This window comes from Oryctolagus cuniculus, chromosome 4 (genome assembly GCF_964237555.1).
Source record: "Oryctolagus cuniculus chromosome 4, mOryCun1.1, whole genome shotgun sequence".
Taxonomy (NCBI): domain Eukaryota; kingdom Metazoa; phylum Chordata; class Mammalia; order Lagomorpha; family Leporidae; genus Oryctolagus; species Oryctolagus cuniculus.
Window position 1 is genome coordinate 70,963,387 of NC_091435.1, and position 17,859 is coordinate 70,981,245.

At 35.3% G+C, this 17,859-nt stretch overlaps 1 protein-coding gene across 29 annotated transcripts in view; it reads right to left on the reverse strand.

The window, feature by feature from the left end:
* Positions 1-17,859, reverse strand: part of ZBTB20 (zinc finger and BTB domain containing 20) — an 877,267-nt gene that overhangs the window by 599,983 nt on the left and 259,425 nt on the right. For all 29 annotated transcript variants that reach the window (XM_070072152.1, XM_070072132.1, XM_070072154.1 and 26 more), the window contains exon 3: positions 10,181-10,222. The gene's annotated coding sequence lies outside the window, so the exon portion shown is untranslated. The remainder of the gene's footprint in view (positions 1-10,180; positions 10,223-17,859) is intronic.

Sequence of the window (17,859 nt, forward strand, 5' to 3'; positions counted from 1 at the left end):
CTGGATTTGTATAATAGCTATTATATATATATATAATTTATTAATATTATGCAGCCCCTATTAAAAATGTTGGAACTATTATTAAGAAGCAAATTTCTCAACAGTAAATATTAGTGATGTCTAGATTATAGAGTGATTCTTAAAATTTTGCTTCTTTCTAGATAAGTAAAGTGCTCTTTCAAAGTGTAGAATAAATCTGCAAAAGCTAAAGCAAATAATAGAAGTGGTGGGAAAAGAAGAATCCATGCACTAGATCAGATTTTATTACTTTGGCTCAGAGTAGAATTGTGTTGATGATGACAGAGGAGAGGAAGAAGGGTTCATTTTAAATTCCAAGAGCTTTGGTATACTGTCATCTGTAGTTGACAGAGGAGGAAACTGAGCCTAAGCGAACTTCAAGGGCTGCTCACCATCTCACAGTGAAAAGTCAGAGCTGAGAAATTTAATCCATACCTATTTCTGAACTGTATACCCTTTCCACTTTAAAATATTGTCTCTATTCCCTGAATCCAGGGATAAAAAGATTCTTAAATAGAAGGACTATGGTTAAAATAGAAATCACCCCAAGCCAATGTTCAGAATACCATAGTACTTATAAGATAAAATTGCCTTTGTAAAAATTTGTATAAACTTATAGAGGACAAAATCTTTCTTGAATCCCTCTCAATTCTTCACAGAGAATGTTGTTTTTATCATCTACAGATTCAAATTAAACGTTAGGATACTGGTATCACTTAACAATTAAATGCATGACAAATAAAATGGAATAAAGAGAAGGTAAGGTAAAGATGTATTTTTATATTGAACAAATCTTTTGAGAACAATTACAAATCTATATTTTAAAAATATGTTTGTCATCTCATTATGCTGTATAAGTTTAAATTCTATTTTAGTAGACTGTATCCTCTTGCATATAGAAAATGTTGAAGAAATCAATGTCAATTAGTTTAGAACTTACATTAGAGAAACAGCTCCATTTTAAATCCCCCCTGCTAAGAAAGTTTATTTATCATATTCCATAACAGCTCACAGTTTGTTATACATTAACTGCTCATTCTCTGTGCCAATAAGACTGTGCTGGAATAGCAAATGAATTTGGTGCATTCATTTAAATGATTCTGCAAACCACAGGCTACCCAGTTGTCTAATGATAAGAGAGCCCCAAGCCACCTGATCACCATTATACTCTTTTATTTTGGGGAGGAGGTGGAAGGGTAGCTAGCATGGTCAGTATTGTCAAGATCTAAATACTGAGAAGAATGAGAAGGAAAAGTATACCTCAGACCTCATCATGTAAAGGAGTTTTATTAATCCAGGTACCAGTGATGATGTGGCTAGGTTGGAAGAGGAATGGGATATAAGATCTGAAGTGCTTTATCTGCTCCAAGACCAATGCTGGTTTTGGCACTTCTCTCACTCTAGTGAGTTACAAAAAAACAAGCAGGTGCTAGCAATCTGAGAGACCACATGCCAGCTACAGCTGCTTCAAACTGATTCAATTACATCTGCCTGAATAGTCCCAGGACATCAAACCAGTTGAAGAGATCCATAGGTTGCACAGAGACACACAGTCTATCCTGATGAACAACTGCCCCTGAGCTAACTACTTGCTAGTCTCCAGGTTTTGATATAAGTTCTCACTCCATTGCCAGGCACAGGAGAAAAGCCAATGGGGGTGGGGTTGAAGATGAGATTTTTATTCACTTTGAAATTAAAAACTGGCTGGAAAGATCACAAAAGATCTCTCTGAATTTTTATGTTTTAAATCTGACAGTAATTGAGGTCCTGAGTATACCTTGCAATGTCTGATTTTGTGAGAACATTTCCCAAATCATTGGGTACAGCACATTTACAGAACATGCTCTTGGGATTCGGACTTCGCTCCAAACCTTGTTTGTACAAAAAGGGGCCAAGCAGCTGGGAAATTCTGGAGTGGAGTGTGTCCTCATTAGTTCCCATCTGCCACCAGAACTCAGCTCATGGCAAGTTTGGCTAAGTCCTGGTGTACTCAGGTCCAAATGTGGGTCAGTTTTAATTACACTATACAGAATTCAGTGTGCAGTTTTTAAATCCTTATTATACAGCACAGAGGAATGGGCAGCTCTCCAGCTAATCAATTTTTTAAAAGTACATATATAAAAATTTTAAACCAGGCTAGACAGACAGTGGGTAGGAAAAAAATCTTATAAATGAGTACAAGGGTTGCTTAAGAGAATTATTAATGAAATTGGGTCATCCAGAAGTTCTGATTTAACACTTCAAAATGAGAAACAAATTGTTTTTATTAGTAAGATGGGAAACTTATACAAGGAACACAATGCTCCTTGCTCCTCAGTGTGATTGGGCTACAATAAGGCTGGGACCAGTTTGTAGCACTTACCTTTAAGAGCACTGGCTGTTACATGAACAAAACTAAGAAGGTGCTTCAAAGGGTTTGTAGGAAATGGATCTAAAAGATAAGCCTGCTTTGGTGCAAAACATTTCTGAAATCCATGCATAAGTTCACCATAATATGCATTTTCCAGGCACTTTCGGAAGTGCCCTCTTGTTCCCCATCTTGTTCTTCACACCTATCCCCTTTCAGTCTTTTTCACTCATGCCAGCAATTGTGTAACAAATCACAAGCTATCTGGTAAAAGGAAAAAACAAAGATGAGGGAGAGGCAAGGGGGAGAAAGAGAGAGCAGAAAGCTCATGTGCAGAGAAGCAGATTCTGGGCATAAGTTGGCTCTCAGTGCCATCCACAGAAATGGGGGCCAGAATCAACTCATGCAGTCCATGTTTAGAAATCACTGTGTCCAAAAGCTTCATCAGGTGCAGGAGAGCTAAAACACTGAGACTTTTTGTTGACAACTGTCAACAAAAAATTCAGGAGTACGATGTTGGTAGTCAATGACTGAACATTCATGCAATCACATAATGTACAATTTTTGATGGATAAAATGTCCTTTGGCACAGTCATAATAGCAAAAAGAATAAAAATAGTTTAAATGCTCTAAGTATTTTTGGGAGCCTTTTGACTGAGTTGTTATGACGCTTATCTATATAAAATACAGCATGGGGTGCTAGATTCAAATACCAGCATTTAACATTTAATAGTTGTATGACTGGACAATTTCTATACCCTCTCTGAGATTCTCTTTATCAACTGTAAAATAGGAGAAATAACATCTATCCAAGGTTGTCGTAAGGATTATCAGTAGCATATATAAAACACCTGGAGTATCAGTCACTTCATAAATGTTAATAATTCTTAATCCAACTATTATAACTTGAAAAAAACAATTGGATCCCTAATCCAGTAGCACCTCTAAATGTGATCTTATTGGGAGATGATGTATTTTTTTAACACTAATTCATTTTTCATCTACTTGGAAGACGGAGAAGTGGGGGAGGGGAGTTGAGAAGGGTAGACCTTACATATGCTGGCACATTGGTCAAATGCGTGTAACAGCCAGGATTGGGTGGCTTGGCAAGAGCCAGGAACCTAGAACTTTAGCCAAGTCTTCCTCTTTAGCCAAGTCTCAACCACTTGAGTCATTACCTTTTATATCCCAGGATCACATTAGCAGGAATCTGGATCAGAAGTAGAGTAGCTGGAACTCAAGTCAATATTCAAAAATAAGATGTGGGCATCCCAAGCCGTGGCTTGACTTGCTATGTTACAATGTCTGCTGCTAGGGAGGTAGAGTCTTTATAGAGGTAACCAAGCTAAAATGTGATCACTACCATGAGCCTTAATACCATATGACTAACATCCTTAGAAAAAAGGAGAGGCTGGGCCACAGATCCAGATGCTCTGAGGAAGACAACGTAAAGAGACAGGAAGAAGATAGTCAAGAAGAAAGGGCTTGGGCAAATCCTTCCCTGATAGCCCTCAGAAGGAGCCAGCCCTGCTGAAACTGTGAGAAAACAAATATCTATTTAAGCCATCAAGTTTGTTATATCTTGGTACAGCAGCTCTAGCAAACTCATATACAACTAGATAAATAAGTCATTAATCCTCAGTGTTTACTTTGATACATCATGGTCAAAACTGTGTATTTGACATTAGGTGAATCAATTCTATTTACCTGAGGTGAGTAATGAGCAGTCTTATATAACATCTACTGCTATTCTCCCCACCCTTACTTTTGAGGAATCATTTTCAGATTGGTGTTCAGAAAAACACTGCTGCAATACAAGTATGAACAGCTTGGCAGAGGAAAATGGTTTACTATAATTGGGATCATCTAGTTTTTATTAAGTATAATTAAGGAAAAATCATACAGATAAATTTACAAATCTGCTTTTCTACTGTTGAGGGAGTTTGCATTCGAAGGAATTAGGACATTTTACACTACTAATTTTCTTCTCAAGAGAAAAACAAAAGTTTACACAGCCATCTACTCATTGACAACTATGCTCATTGAGCCTGGGCTGCTCAGATTCTGACAACTGTGCCAATCTCCTTTAGTTCACAAGGATGTATGTGAAAGTACATTGTTGAGGATAAGTTCTTCACTGTTCTAAGAGATTGATTTTTCAGGGTATCCAACTTTCAAAAGAGACGAGGGAATTATCTGGGACTCAATAAGTATCAATAAGTTTCAATAAGCTTTTCATTGAAAAGCATACTTATATAATCGGCAGTTATGGAAATGAATGTGATTAGCTTTGTCCTAAAATTTTCTTTAAATAACCCCAGCCCACTAAATGTAGCGGGCATAGTAAGAAAATCTAACTATGAGTAACATGCTGAACTGAGATATTCAACAGATACCATCATAATGATAACTGACAAAAGTAAGTTTTTAAAGGGTAAATTCTTATATTTCTCATCACAACTTTATATTTTAATAAGAGGGAGGAAAAATTAAAATGTATGGAATATCAGTGAATACTGTAGGTCAAATAAAATATTTTCTAAAGCTAATATATTTTTATTCCTAATATACATCATTACAAAGATAGACATTACTACTGTCACATTATACAGAAGACAACTTGAGACTAATTACGTGCATTAGTTTTTCATTGCTATAACAAAATGTCTGAGGCTGGATGACGTATAACAAAAAGAAGTTCAATTAGTTAACAGTTTTGTAACCTAAAACTCCAGGATCAGGTGGCCCTATTTTTCAGCTCCTGGTGAGGGAATCACAGGTAATGGCATCACAGCAGGAGCACATGTGAAAGGAATCACTTGATGAGAAAGGACATCAAGATGTAAGGGTGCCAGAGTTACTCTTTCGTAATAACTTAATCTTGTGGGAACTTGGGCCCCGTAAGAACTGCTCAGTCTCTTTTGATAGTGATACTCCCAATGACCTAATGACCTTCTTAAATTGTCCAATATCTCAAAAATGTTATATACTAGACCAAGCCTCTAACACATGAACCCTTAAGGAACAAACCGCATCCAAACCATAGCAGCGAGCATAGGGAACTTTGCTTCGGTCACACAGCTACTGAATTGTGGAGTGGGATTTCAGTGAAGGTCAGTTGGAATCCAAATCTCCTATATTCAAACTCAAGCAATGGATTTAGAATCAATATCCTAAAAGCACTATTGGCTTCCAAGATGCTGATTTATTAAGTAATCACAAGATCCTTTAAAACATTTGAACATACATGAATAGAAGGTATTTTCTTGCTAAAACTGACTCATCTTATTTTCCTTATGAAGAAATCAATGCTATCCACAAATACCTATGAAAAGACTTCAATCATTTAGAGAAAACTAATATAATTATAATAATTTATGAAAAATAGAATTACCATATGATTCAAGAATTACAATTCTGTGTATATACCCAAAAGAATCAAAAGCAGGTTCTCAAAGAGATATTTGTGTGCCCATGGTCATGGTTGAATGATTCATAATAATGAAATCATGGAAGCAACCCAAACATTCAATAATGGATGAATGGATAAGGAAAATGTGGTATATACATACAAAGGAGTATTACTTAGCTTTAAAAAGGAAGAAAATTATGATACATGCTACAACATGCATAAATCAGGAGGATATTATATTAAGGAAATAAACCAAACAGAAAGAGACAAATATTGTATGACTATAATTGTATGATTACTTAAAGTCTTCAAAACATAGAGACTAAAAAGTAGGATAATGGTTGCCAGGGACAGGGGGAATCAGAGAGTAGGAAGATATTTTCCAATGAGTAGAACATTTCTGTTTTAGAAGATGAAAGATTTGCCGGCGCCACAGCTCACTAGGCTAATCCTCCGCCTAGCGGCGCCGGCACACTGGGTTCTAGTCCCGGTTGGGGTGCCGGATTCTGTCCCGGTTGCCCCTCTTCCAGGCCAGCTCTCTGCTGTGGCCAGGGAGTGCAGTGGAGGATGGCCCAGGTGCTTGGACCCTGCATCCCATGGGAGACCAGGAAAAGCACCTGGCTCCTGGCTCCTGCCATCGGATCAGCGCGGTGCGCCGGCCGCAGTGCGCCAGCCACGGTGGCCATTGGAGGGTGAACCAACGGCAATAGGAAGACCTTTCTCTCTGTCTCTCTATCTCTCACTGTCCACTCTGCCTGTCAAAAAAAAAATTTAAAAAAAAAATTAAAAAATAAAAAAAAAAAGAAAAAAGAAAAAAAGAAAAAAGAAGATGAAAGATTTATGGAGATGAACAGTGGTGATGGTTGTACAACATTATGAATGTGTTTCATGCCAACTACCTGGACGTCTAATAATGTTTAAGATGGTTGATTTTGTTATGCATCCTTTTAACACAATTAAAATGGGGAATATTAATAAAAAGAATACTTGAAGATCTTTTAGATTCAGTACACTGATTAATGACTTTTAGAATCTCTTCTCAAGTCCTCTCATAGCAGAGTTACCTTGGACCTTTGAGACAATCTATATGGCATTGCCCATACCGTAATCCCTACTCCATGACAATTAGATGACCTCTCTTCAGTGATAGTGGTGGTAGTGGCAGTGACAGAATTAATAGTAACACAGTTATGATTTATCACATACTTGCTCTGTGAATTCCTGGGGCTAAGAATTTTATAGGTAGTTGTTATCTAACTCTCAACACAACAAAATATGAGGTAGATACTATTACTTTTCCAATTTTATAAGTAAGGAAGCAAAAGAATCAGAAACATTAGGTAACTTTTCTGAGTCTATGCTAATAATAAGTAGTGAAGTCAAAAAAGAACTCTGCTGATACATCTTTGTGTCCCACTTGCCTGTACGATTTTTGAGGACAAGCACTTTGTTTTATTCCTCTAGCCTAGCACTCTGTCTAGCAAATAGTAGGCGATCATTTAATACATGGAGTAAAAGGAAGAAAAATGAGGAAGGGAGGGAAAAGAGAAAGGGGGAAAATAAATTACATGGAGGCATGCTACAGTCTCAATAAATGTGTATTCTCCTCCTTTATTTCTTTAATGCTGAAATAACAGAGAAATCTGCAATTACGTTCAGGAACCCTAGGGCTTGGCAATTTTTCCTTCCTTCAGATTTCCATATAATAATTCCTGGTAGAGGCCATGGAAGCAGCTGCTAATATCTGTCTTCTTTAGTGACTTATATTCTAACTAATACATTTTCTGGACTCATCTCTCAGATTCTAATGTTGAGACTACCTAAGGGATATGGTTTCATCGGCCACAATAAGTAACAGGAAAGAAAAGAGTGATGTTCTTGATATTGTCCTCTTACCCATTGGTTTAAACTAAGGTGAAAGAAAAACCACTTCAAACTTAGATGTATCCATAACTGTTATCAATTAGTGGTGCTGAAATTTGAGACGCCAAAACAAGATATTTTGATGCAATAGAAATTGATTCATTATGTAAACTGGGCCATTCTTACAAGGATGTAAGTGCCTCATGCTTCACAAAAGGAAACTTCAGAAGGGCGGCTCTAAAGCAGCTGGTAACTTCACTGCTTTGATCCTACTTTTGCTTGGCTTTACCTCTATTTATAGTTAAAATGTAGTGAGTAATAAATAATAATTAGAAATACATATACAGTAAACACAAGATCCACTAATTGTACTTAGAAAAAACAAATTTTAATATGTTCTAATATTATTTGACCCAAAGAAAGTCAACACATACTTAATGTTTAAGAGTTATCTACGTGTGTGCAATAGAGATAGGAAGACAATAGTATAAGCAAGTACTCAGAAAATCTAAGTAATCATAAAACACTAAAGATTTGTTTATTCCTTTGCTGAAAATTATCTCCAAATTGACAAGTAACTTAGCTATGAATGAGTCAATCTTGTATATAAAATAGGGTTAATACAAAGACTTTTCTTATAGTCAGGAAAAATGAATGTACAGCATATTGATAATACTGTTATTTTAATTCTTTATAATAACAATGAAAAATTATAAATTCTTATATATTAACTTCTCATTTTAAGGTTGGAGTTTATCAGTATTCTCCCTTTTACGTAACTGGTAGTCTGAGAATTAAAGTAAGTCCATCAAGACTCATCCAAAATGTGTGACACGTAATTAAGTTTCTAGGATACTATCCATCCATGAATGCATAGTGCATTCATTCAACCAGTGAACTTTAACTGACTAACTACTATGTATAAGATATTGTATTAAGGGACTGTGAAAAATTCTCTAATTATCTATCTACCTATGTTTCTTACTACCAGACATGTTAAATTCATATTACAGTGATTTATTTGAAAATGATAAACATATTCCAAATGAGCTAATAAAAAGAAAAGATACACCAGTTCTAAAATACAAGATTTATGTAACTAAATACTACTGAAAACTCTTTAGCATTTCTAAAACAATGTAAGTCATTTGAATAAGTTTTCAATATTAGGAATTTGGGACTACTGAAGAAATTAACTAAACACATTTACATTGAATTGCAGTTTTTTGTATTATATCTGAGAACTTTCCTTAAGATGCAATCTGTAATAGCTTATCTATATTAAATATATATTTTCAGTAAATGCATAAATTATTAACTAAAGGACACAACATTTCTACGATAACAAGAAAAATACCAAGAATCTAGCATTTGGTTAAATTAAATTAAAATATTGCAGCCTTGAAATCGATATCTGGATATTAGCACCTCTTCTAGGATGACTATTTAATTTTCCCTTTTTTCTCCCTTTAACTACAACAGAGACACATGCACAAATAGAAAAATCATCTTACAATATACCCTTAAATTTTCTGAATGTGCCCCATGTGTCCACTAATAGCCAAATGCTTTCAAATCTGTTCAGCTAAATGGATCAATAACTACATCCAGGCTCACATAGTGGGGTTGCCAACATGGTGCAATTGAGCCAAACAAACTCCCTCTACTAGGACAAAAATTATTATCCACCAGTTATCTGAAGAGCTACACATCCCCAGGTATCCTTTGGAGAAGTTCACATACACATTATCTTGGGCAGTCAACAACAACTACAAAAATAATTGAAACACAAAACAAAAATTTGAGGAAAATTTGCAAGCTAAAACCAATGAGTTTTAAAATAAACTAGTCTAAATAGTTCAAGGTCTATATCAGCTAAGAATCTTTCAAACTCAGAGTACACAAAATACGTAATAGCAGAAGCAAACTGCTAACAAGCTTCTCTGTGCTCTCACACACAGCTGCAAACAACAATTGAGCAGGTGCAACCAAGCTTTTGAGAATTCCTGCCTGTTGCCCAGGAACCACAACACTGCATGGTTGAGATTTTAAACAGGTGCAAACATTTTTTTTTTCATTCGTCTAGTGCTTGAGACAGAGCAGCAGACAGTACATCTGCAACCACTCCTTACCTAAGGCAACCCCCACAGAAAATAAATTCAAAAGCAGCAAAATAAGTTTGAAAATAAAACAATGTCAGAAACATAGAGGTTGTGCCATAGACTGTTCCCATCACTAGTTACTTTAATAGTACAGTTTCACAAAGTACTCTCTAATCTCTTCACCAGAAGAATGCTTTGTAATTAAAATTATTCTGCCTCATCAAATCTTAGAAATGTTTATTTGATTCTTACAATAGAATGAAATACAACGTATGTATAAAATGTTCTATCTTCTGAAGCTGTCAATATTTATAAGTACAGTACTCAAAATTAACATTTTCACATTATGAAATTTGTAAGCAATTTTCATAACCAAAATATAATAGCTTATCAGTTACTACATAGATTTATATAGCTATAGGTAATTCATATACATACCTGTGCAACTATGGGCCACAACCTGGCAATTTATCAGGTACTCTGAAATATAAAACAAATATATAAGTAAAAATTAACTTACTTGGTTAGAATAGTATTTATATTGAGACAACTTCTCAGAGAAGTAGAAATAATTGGAGTGCATAAGGCAGGGAGTTATTTTATATCTATATGCTCACCATACGATATTTCAGTCACCCTAAATTCATATGAATCAACACACACACACATACACATACACACACACACACACTCACACAATCCCTTACAAATGTTATTAAAAACAAGTACTGGCCAGGGACTAAGACTCACCATAGCCTCTGAAACGCAAATGCTTTCGCTAGAGGATGAGGCAAACACTTAAAAATGATTTTTTTTTGGTATTCTTCCAAGACTATTGCCTTCCTAATACAAATATGACTGCTGCTCTCTAAAATGAAACTACTCCAATTTATCTGAACTCAGTTTGAATATCCGTGAGGAAGAAAAATGTTTTTATAGAATAATCCACCAAAATGCATAAATAAGTAAAAATGAACTTTGAATGTTCATTAACTTTAAGATACAACAACAAATAGAAATGAGATTGGTTGCTACAATGGGGAATGCTAACACTTCATCAGAGATAATGCAGAATGCTTCAAACACACTTGGGCAAAATTGCCAGTGGAGGGGAAACCAGGACAGAAGATTATGGAAGTGCAGCTTGAACAACAGTATGCAGTTTACAATTAGATACTGTAATGTAACATGCCGTCTCCAAAGTATTATGACCCTTAAAATATTTCATAATTCTTCCTAAAAGCAAACTATTTGTATACTTCTTCTGAGCATAGTTGATAACAGCAATATATTAAAGTCAGTGGGTCTACCCAATAGTATTGCTTAAACGTGTAGAGCTAATAAACAATTCAGATGATGGGTCAATGAAATACCATCTTTATATACTTTTGATGGGAGTATGAATTGTTAAATGCATTAAAAACTCAAAGGCAAAATTTTACTCAGCAATTTTACTTCTAAGAATCTATCTTATATAACTGAGAATAAACATTCATGTCAAAAAGGTAATTTTTGTGATAGTCAAAAGCTGTAACAAACTTAAATGTATAGCAATAGCAAAATAATTAAAATATAGAATATCTATACAAAAGAACATTTTGCAATAATTTACTAGGTACTCTAAAAGTATATTTTAAATTTTATAGGAGAATGCAAATTAATAGTATTATAATGTTAAATAAACATGTACAGTTCAGTTGCGTGGACACAATAAACTTATGTGGATGAGAAACAGAACACATAAAATATTAAGAATGATTATATCTTGATGAGATTATTGAAGATTTTAATTTTTTTCTTTTTACTTGCAAATATAGTTAATTCACTACAATAAATATTATGTTTATCATAAGAAAAATATTAGTTGGCAGGGTAAGGGTAAACGAGTTACAATATTCCATATGGAAATTTTGACTAACTTACTAACAGAAATAAATTAATTCAGTCACACATAAAATCCAGTACGGATACCTACAGTGAACAACTCATCCTCACTGCTTCCTTAGAAGGAGATAGCCATGGTCTTTTTTAACCCACTGCTTTTAGAATTTACACCAGTAATTCAGTAACACATTTTTAATCATCTTAGTAAAACTTTAATTATGCAGAGTGAAATTATGACAAGAACAATTTAGAATTGCAAATCTGTTCAATCTAGTACAGACTGATTTATTCACTAAGCTAAAAACATTCAATGAGCATCTACTGTGTGCAAGGTGCTGTGTTTGGCATTGTGATGTGAAAAAGATAATTTAATACAAGTCTTCCCCTCACTGAGCTAACATTTTAATTGTGCTGAAGATTACACACACACAACTCATCTAAAGATGTAAACAGAACACAGTGCAAGGTATTTGTGAGTGATCTGGTAGACAGTTATTTATTGGCAACCAAACTAAACAAATTAGTTACTTGTTAATCCTGCCTAATGATACTACTGGGACATAACTGCTAGGAAAAGGAAAGGAGATAGGCAAGTCATTTTAGTTTGCCTAGAAAATGATGTAGTAAAGAGTCTCTCAACAGCAGTTAAATTTCTTGTGTCCTGTTACCATTATTGGCTTTTGCCTGTCGGAAGCTAGTGCCACATGATGGTTATGAGGTTGAGTCGATGGATTAGCCTGTGTGAAGGCGTGAGAAGCACTAACAGAAGCTATTCATGTGATCAATGATCTGTATACCTGAGTTCAAGGAGTTCCAGGCGGAAGCAGAGTACTGAGGTAGTAGAGTAGTAGAGACATTGTAATAATAGTAATAGCCAGAGGAACAACCCAATCAGCATTTTTTGCACCTTTGTTTTTCCTGAAGAAAGAGGCAGTGGGATCTAAAAACTTTATGCAGCAATATTTCCCAAGTTCCCTATATGAAGAATGAGGGACCATTTTCCATATTTAACTGAAACACCCAAAAAAAAGGAAGATAAGGACAAAATGAACGTAGTTCCTCAGCTAGAATCAGAACAAGGTGATGTACGTTCCTTAACACACACGAGAGAAGAATGACTTTGTGTATTTTAAACAGACTCTGCAAATGTTCTCATATCATAATAAAATAGAGTTAGCAAATGTAAGTGATGATTGTTACAGTAATTTTTCTCTCATGGCTTGGAAGACAGAAACGGATACTTGCTGATGTCATTCTAGTCCTTATTTGCACTTTGAACTGAAGGACAGTACTGATCTTGAGATGCTAATTGGTATGTCTTCAGATTCTCACAGATTACAAAATCCCAGAATTGTTTCGGTCAAGTGGGTAAAGTTACTATCAGTACCACTCCAGACAGGGACATACTATTGAGTGGCTTTTTCTTTCTTCTTCAAGTCCTTTTAACTTCTAGGTTCACATAGCTGTATTCTCCAGTGGGTATTTAGTGGGTCCTACTGTATTTCATGGAGTTCAACTTCCATGGAAGGTTCCACTTCCCTCCATACAGGTTGGTCCTGTTATAAATACCTCTTAATCCATTAATATATTTAATTTTTAATTTGCTTAAGGCACTGCAAAGGCTTCACTTGGGCCTAGAGGAGAGGGCACCGGCTCCAATAAAAGATATCTGAACCTAAATTCAGACTAAAATCATTTCCCCTAATGCCTAAGTAAATATTATCAGGAACATTATAAAAACTTTGCATTTTAATTAAAACCTATTTTGAGAAAAAATACTATGTAATCCAAAATCATTTCTTTTGGACTCACTTCTGGGCTTGGTACTCCATTATAATTATATTATTACTACAAACTATAACTTTTAATTATCAATAAAACTTATTTTATTTTTGAAAATTGAAGTACCCTAGCTTCTGTGTTTTATCTAAACACAAAGTCCTACGAAAGTTAGAAATTAAAATTTTAAAAGTTGACTTGAAAAACTTGTTAATTATGCCTATTTTTTCATAATTACAGACCAGATTTTTTTCTTTTTTATTTAGTAAATATAAATTTTCAAAGTACAGTTAATGGATTGCAATGGCTCCCCCCCCCCCCATAATTTCCCTCCCACTCACTCGCCTCCCATCTCCCGCTCCCTCTCCCATTCCATTCACATCAAGATTCATTTTCAATTCTCTTTATATACAGAAGATCAATTCAGTATATATTAAGTAAAGATTTCATCAGTTTGCACCCACACAGAAACACAAAGTGTAAAATACTGTTTCAGTACTAGTTATAGCATTACTTCACATTGGACAACACACTAAGGACAGATCCCAGATGAGAAGTAAGTACACAGTGACTCCTGTTGTTGACTTAACAATCTGACATTCTTGTTTATGGTGTCAGTAATCTCCCTAGGCTCTAGTCATAAGTTGCCAAGGCTATGGAAGCCTTTTGAGTTCGCTGACTTCGATCTTATTCCGACAGGGTCATAGTCAAAGTGGAAGTTCTCTCCTCCCTTCAGAGAAAGGTACCTCCTTCTTTGATGGCCCTGCTCTTTCCACTGGGATCTCACTTGCAGAGATCTTCCATTTAGGTCTTTTTTTTTTTTTTTCCAGGGTGTCTTGGCTTTCCATGCCTCAAATACTCTCATGGGCTCTTCAGCCATATCCGAATGCCTTAAGGGCTGATTCTGAGGCCAGAGTGCTATTTAGGACATCTGCCATTCTATGAGTCTACTGTGTATCCTGCTTCCCATGATGGATCCTTCTCTCCCTTTTTGATTCTATCAGCTAGTATTAGCAGACACTAGACTTGTTTGTGTGATCCCTTTGACTCTTAGACCTATCAGTGTGATCAATTGTGAACTGAAATTGATCACTTGGACTAGTGAGATGGCATTGGTACATGCCACCTTGCAGACCAGATTTAACCTTTCATTCATAAAAAGATGTGTTCCTATCTAATAAACTCTGTGAATTGAAATAGATAAAGAGCAATAGGAAGGCAAAAGAAATCACAGGATGAACTCCCCTTCACACAGGAGCTTAGTGGGTCTGTACAGATCTTATTGTCAGATCAGCTACAATAAAGCTACAAAATACACAAGAAACTAAGCTTATTAAAAACCGATAAACTTGAATTTTCTAGTATTAACAGCTAGCACTTAATTCAATACCAAATTTTCTGGTGTAAAAACAGTAAATTTGAACTCTCGAGTAGATAGCTGATCTACAATGCACTAAATGTTGATATTACTATTTGCCCTGTTATTCTCCCTTCACAGTGTATGAATGAGCAAACACTTGTTAATTTTTTATAGGGGATTTTATTTAAATTTGACAACTTTTTTTTAAAGATTTTATTTTTAATTTACTTATTTGAGAGGTAGAGTTATAGACAGTGAGAGGAAGAGACAGAGAGAAAGGTCTTCCCTCCACTGGCCTACTTTCCAAACAGCCACAACAGCCAGAGCTGAGCCAATCCAAAGCCAGGAGCCAGGAGCTTTCTCCCAGTCTCCCACATGTGTCCAGGGCCCCAAGGACTTGAGTCATCTTCTACTGCTTTCCCAGGCCACAGCAAGGAGCTGGATTGGAAGAGAAGCAGCCGGGACTAGAACCGGCGCCCACATGGGACACCGGCTCTGCAGGCAGAGGATTAACCTACTGGGCCACGGTGCCAGCCCCTAAACTTGACAACTTCATACATGAAAGTATAAGGTTTAGTTTAAAAACAACAGAATTAGAATTCAGAGAAGTATTAGGAATTACATTTTCAAAATACAATCAACTTGAAGTTGTAACCATTGAAACAATACTGGACTGCTTATACATATCCCTAGAGTCTTAGTTTAGATGTCATTTCCTCTAGAATCCAATATCCTGTGCATAATCTTGTCAAAATAATCATCACATTGCATTGCAATTGTCTTCACATAAGACTGTAAATTGAGGGCAAGTGCTTTTTTCTGAAAATTTTATTCTAGTCTTTAGTATAGTACATAAAATGAATATGTTGTAGGAATGTCTTAAATATTAGTGAAAGGGGGGTCAGTGGGCATAGCAGGTAAAGCTGCCGCCTGCAGTGCCGGCATCCATTATGGGCACTGGTTCGAGACCCAGCTGCTCCATTTCTGATCCAGCTCTCTGCACCCGTGTGGGAGACATGGAGGAAACTTCAGATTGGCACAGCTCCAACCACTGCGGCCAACTGGGGAGTGAACCAGCAGATGGAAGACCTCTCTCTCTCTGCCTCTCTCTCCCTGTGTAACTCTGACTTTCAAATAAATATAAAAATCTTTTAAAAATATTAGTGAAAGGAATAACGTGATTTCTGTTACCCTCTATTCTTCATAAATAAGAAAATTGATATTGTATTAAAAATGAATCATTTCTTTCCAATCTTCAAAGGGCAAATCTATTTTCTTGTGCTCTTCCTTCCTTCTTTTCCCTTTATTCTATTTTTAAAGATTGATTTATTTATTTGAAAGACAGATTAACAAAGAAAAGAGAAGGAGAGACAGAGAGAGAGCTTCATTCCACTGGCTTACTGCCAAATGGCTGCAACAACTAGGGCTGGGCCAGGCCAAAACCGGAAGCTGGATGGGAAGTGGAGCAGCCCATATGGATGCCACTAGTATCTGCTTCTTTTCTTTAAAATCAATACAAAGCTAAGAGAATCTGAGTTTCAAATATTTATCCCAGGTTAAAAAGCTTGTTAGTTTATTCCAAAATGAGCAGGGGTGAACCATTCAAATCTCATCTTTTTTTTTTTTTTTTAATATAAAATGGTGACTACTAGAAATTGGGAAAAGTGGGGAGGTTCAATAACAGGTATCAAAACATAGACAGAAGAAATTCTAGTGGGATGACTATAGCTTACAACAACCAATTATAAAGTTTATGAACAAATATAAGAAAGGAGCTCAGAGTCTCTAAACACAGAAATGAAAAGGAGAGCTAAATGTCAATTACTTTGATTTGATCAGTACATATTGAATATATTTCTTAAAATGTCATACTGTATATATATGTACAATTATTAATGTGAACCATTTTATCACAGTGTACCCAATAAATACATACAATAAAAGAATTTTAAAAGTTCATAGAAAATGTATGTTATGAAAAAAGTATGTGTGGATTTCAAAAATTTTTGCACCAAACTAAATTTATCTTTAAATAAAAAATTCACATATTAACAGACACCTAAGATGGTTGAAGTTGTGATACACAGTCCCTGGAAAGAGTTTTGCAGTTCCTAATATATTGTATGGTTGTCCACTTTCTCCAAGAATCTAGGACTCTTTTTGTCCCCCCACTATTGTATTCCTTCATGGGATTTATGACAGTTTGAATTATTGGTGTGACTATTGGTTTATGTGTTTATTATCGGTCCTTCTTATTAGATTGTAAACTCCATAGAGATCACATTGTTTTGTTCACCACTCTATAGCCAGGGTTTTATTTAGTGCTTGATATATAATAAACACTTAGTAAGTATTTTTCAGGTATATAAATATACTATTTGGAGCATTAGCTTTCAGTGAAAAATGATGATAAAATTAGGTAGGTAATAGCTACTTCCACCATTGTTTTCATTCTGTCTACCACACTAACACCTGTTGATGTGATGACCTTTTATTGTAAATTCCATTCAATAGAAGGAAAGTTAAAAAGAAAAAAAAACTTCCAGAGCAACCCTACGTAGAAGGTAGAATATCTAGGAAAAGCAACGGAATTATATTGACAACAGTAACCACTACCAATCAGCAGTTTTGAGATTGAATTCAACCTTAGGTTGTGTCCTAGGGAAATTTAAACATTCCCCATGATACTCAGATTCATCATATTGATAATGGGGGAATTTTATTTAATGTAACGGGATTTTGTGTTGATTTGTGTGATGAATTAAAGGAAAGCAGCTGTTAATAAAATGAAAAGTATTTAAGAGAAGATGCTCTCTTTACATTGTCCAGCTAGTTAATACAGTTAGAGACATAATTTGACCAAAATCTCAGGATCAGACATTGTAGGAAGGGGAAAATGAAAAAACTAAGGGCTTAGAGGCAGAGAAAAGTGCACAGATGTTATGGATAATAAGTAAAAACAAAATGAAAGACAGTAGTGGGAATATCACAGCAGTCAGAAATGGAAAAAGATTTCAAGATAATAGAAAAATTGCCAAGAAATCTATTAGCTTTTCCCTTTGGTAACACAGACTTCCCCTTATATAAATAAAAT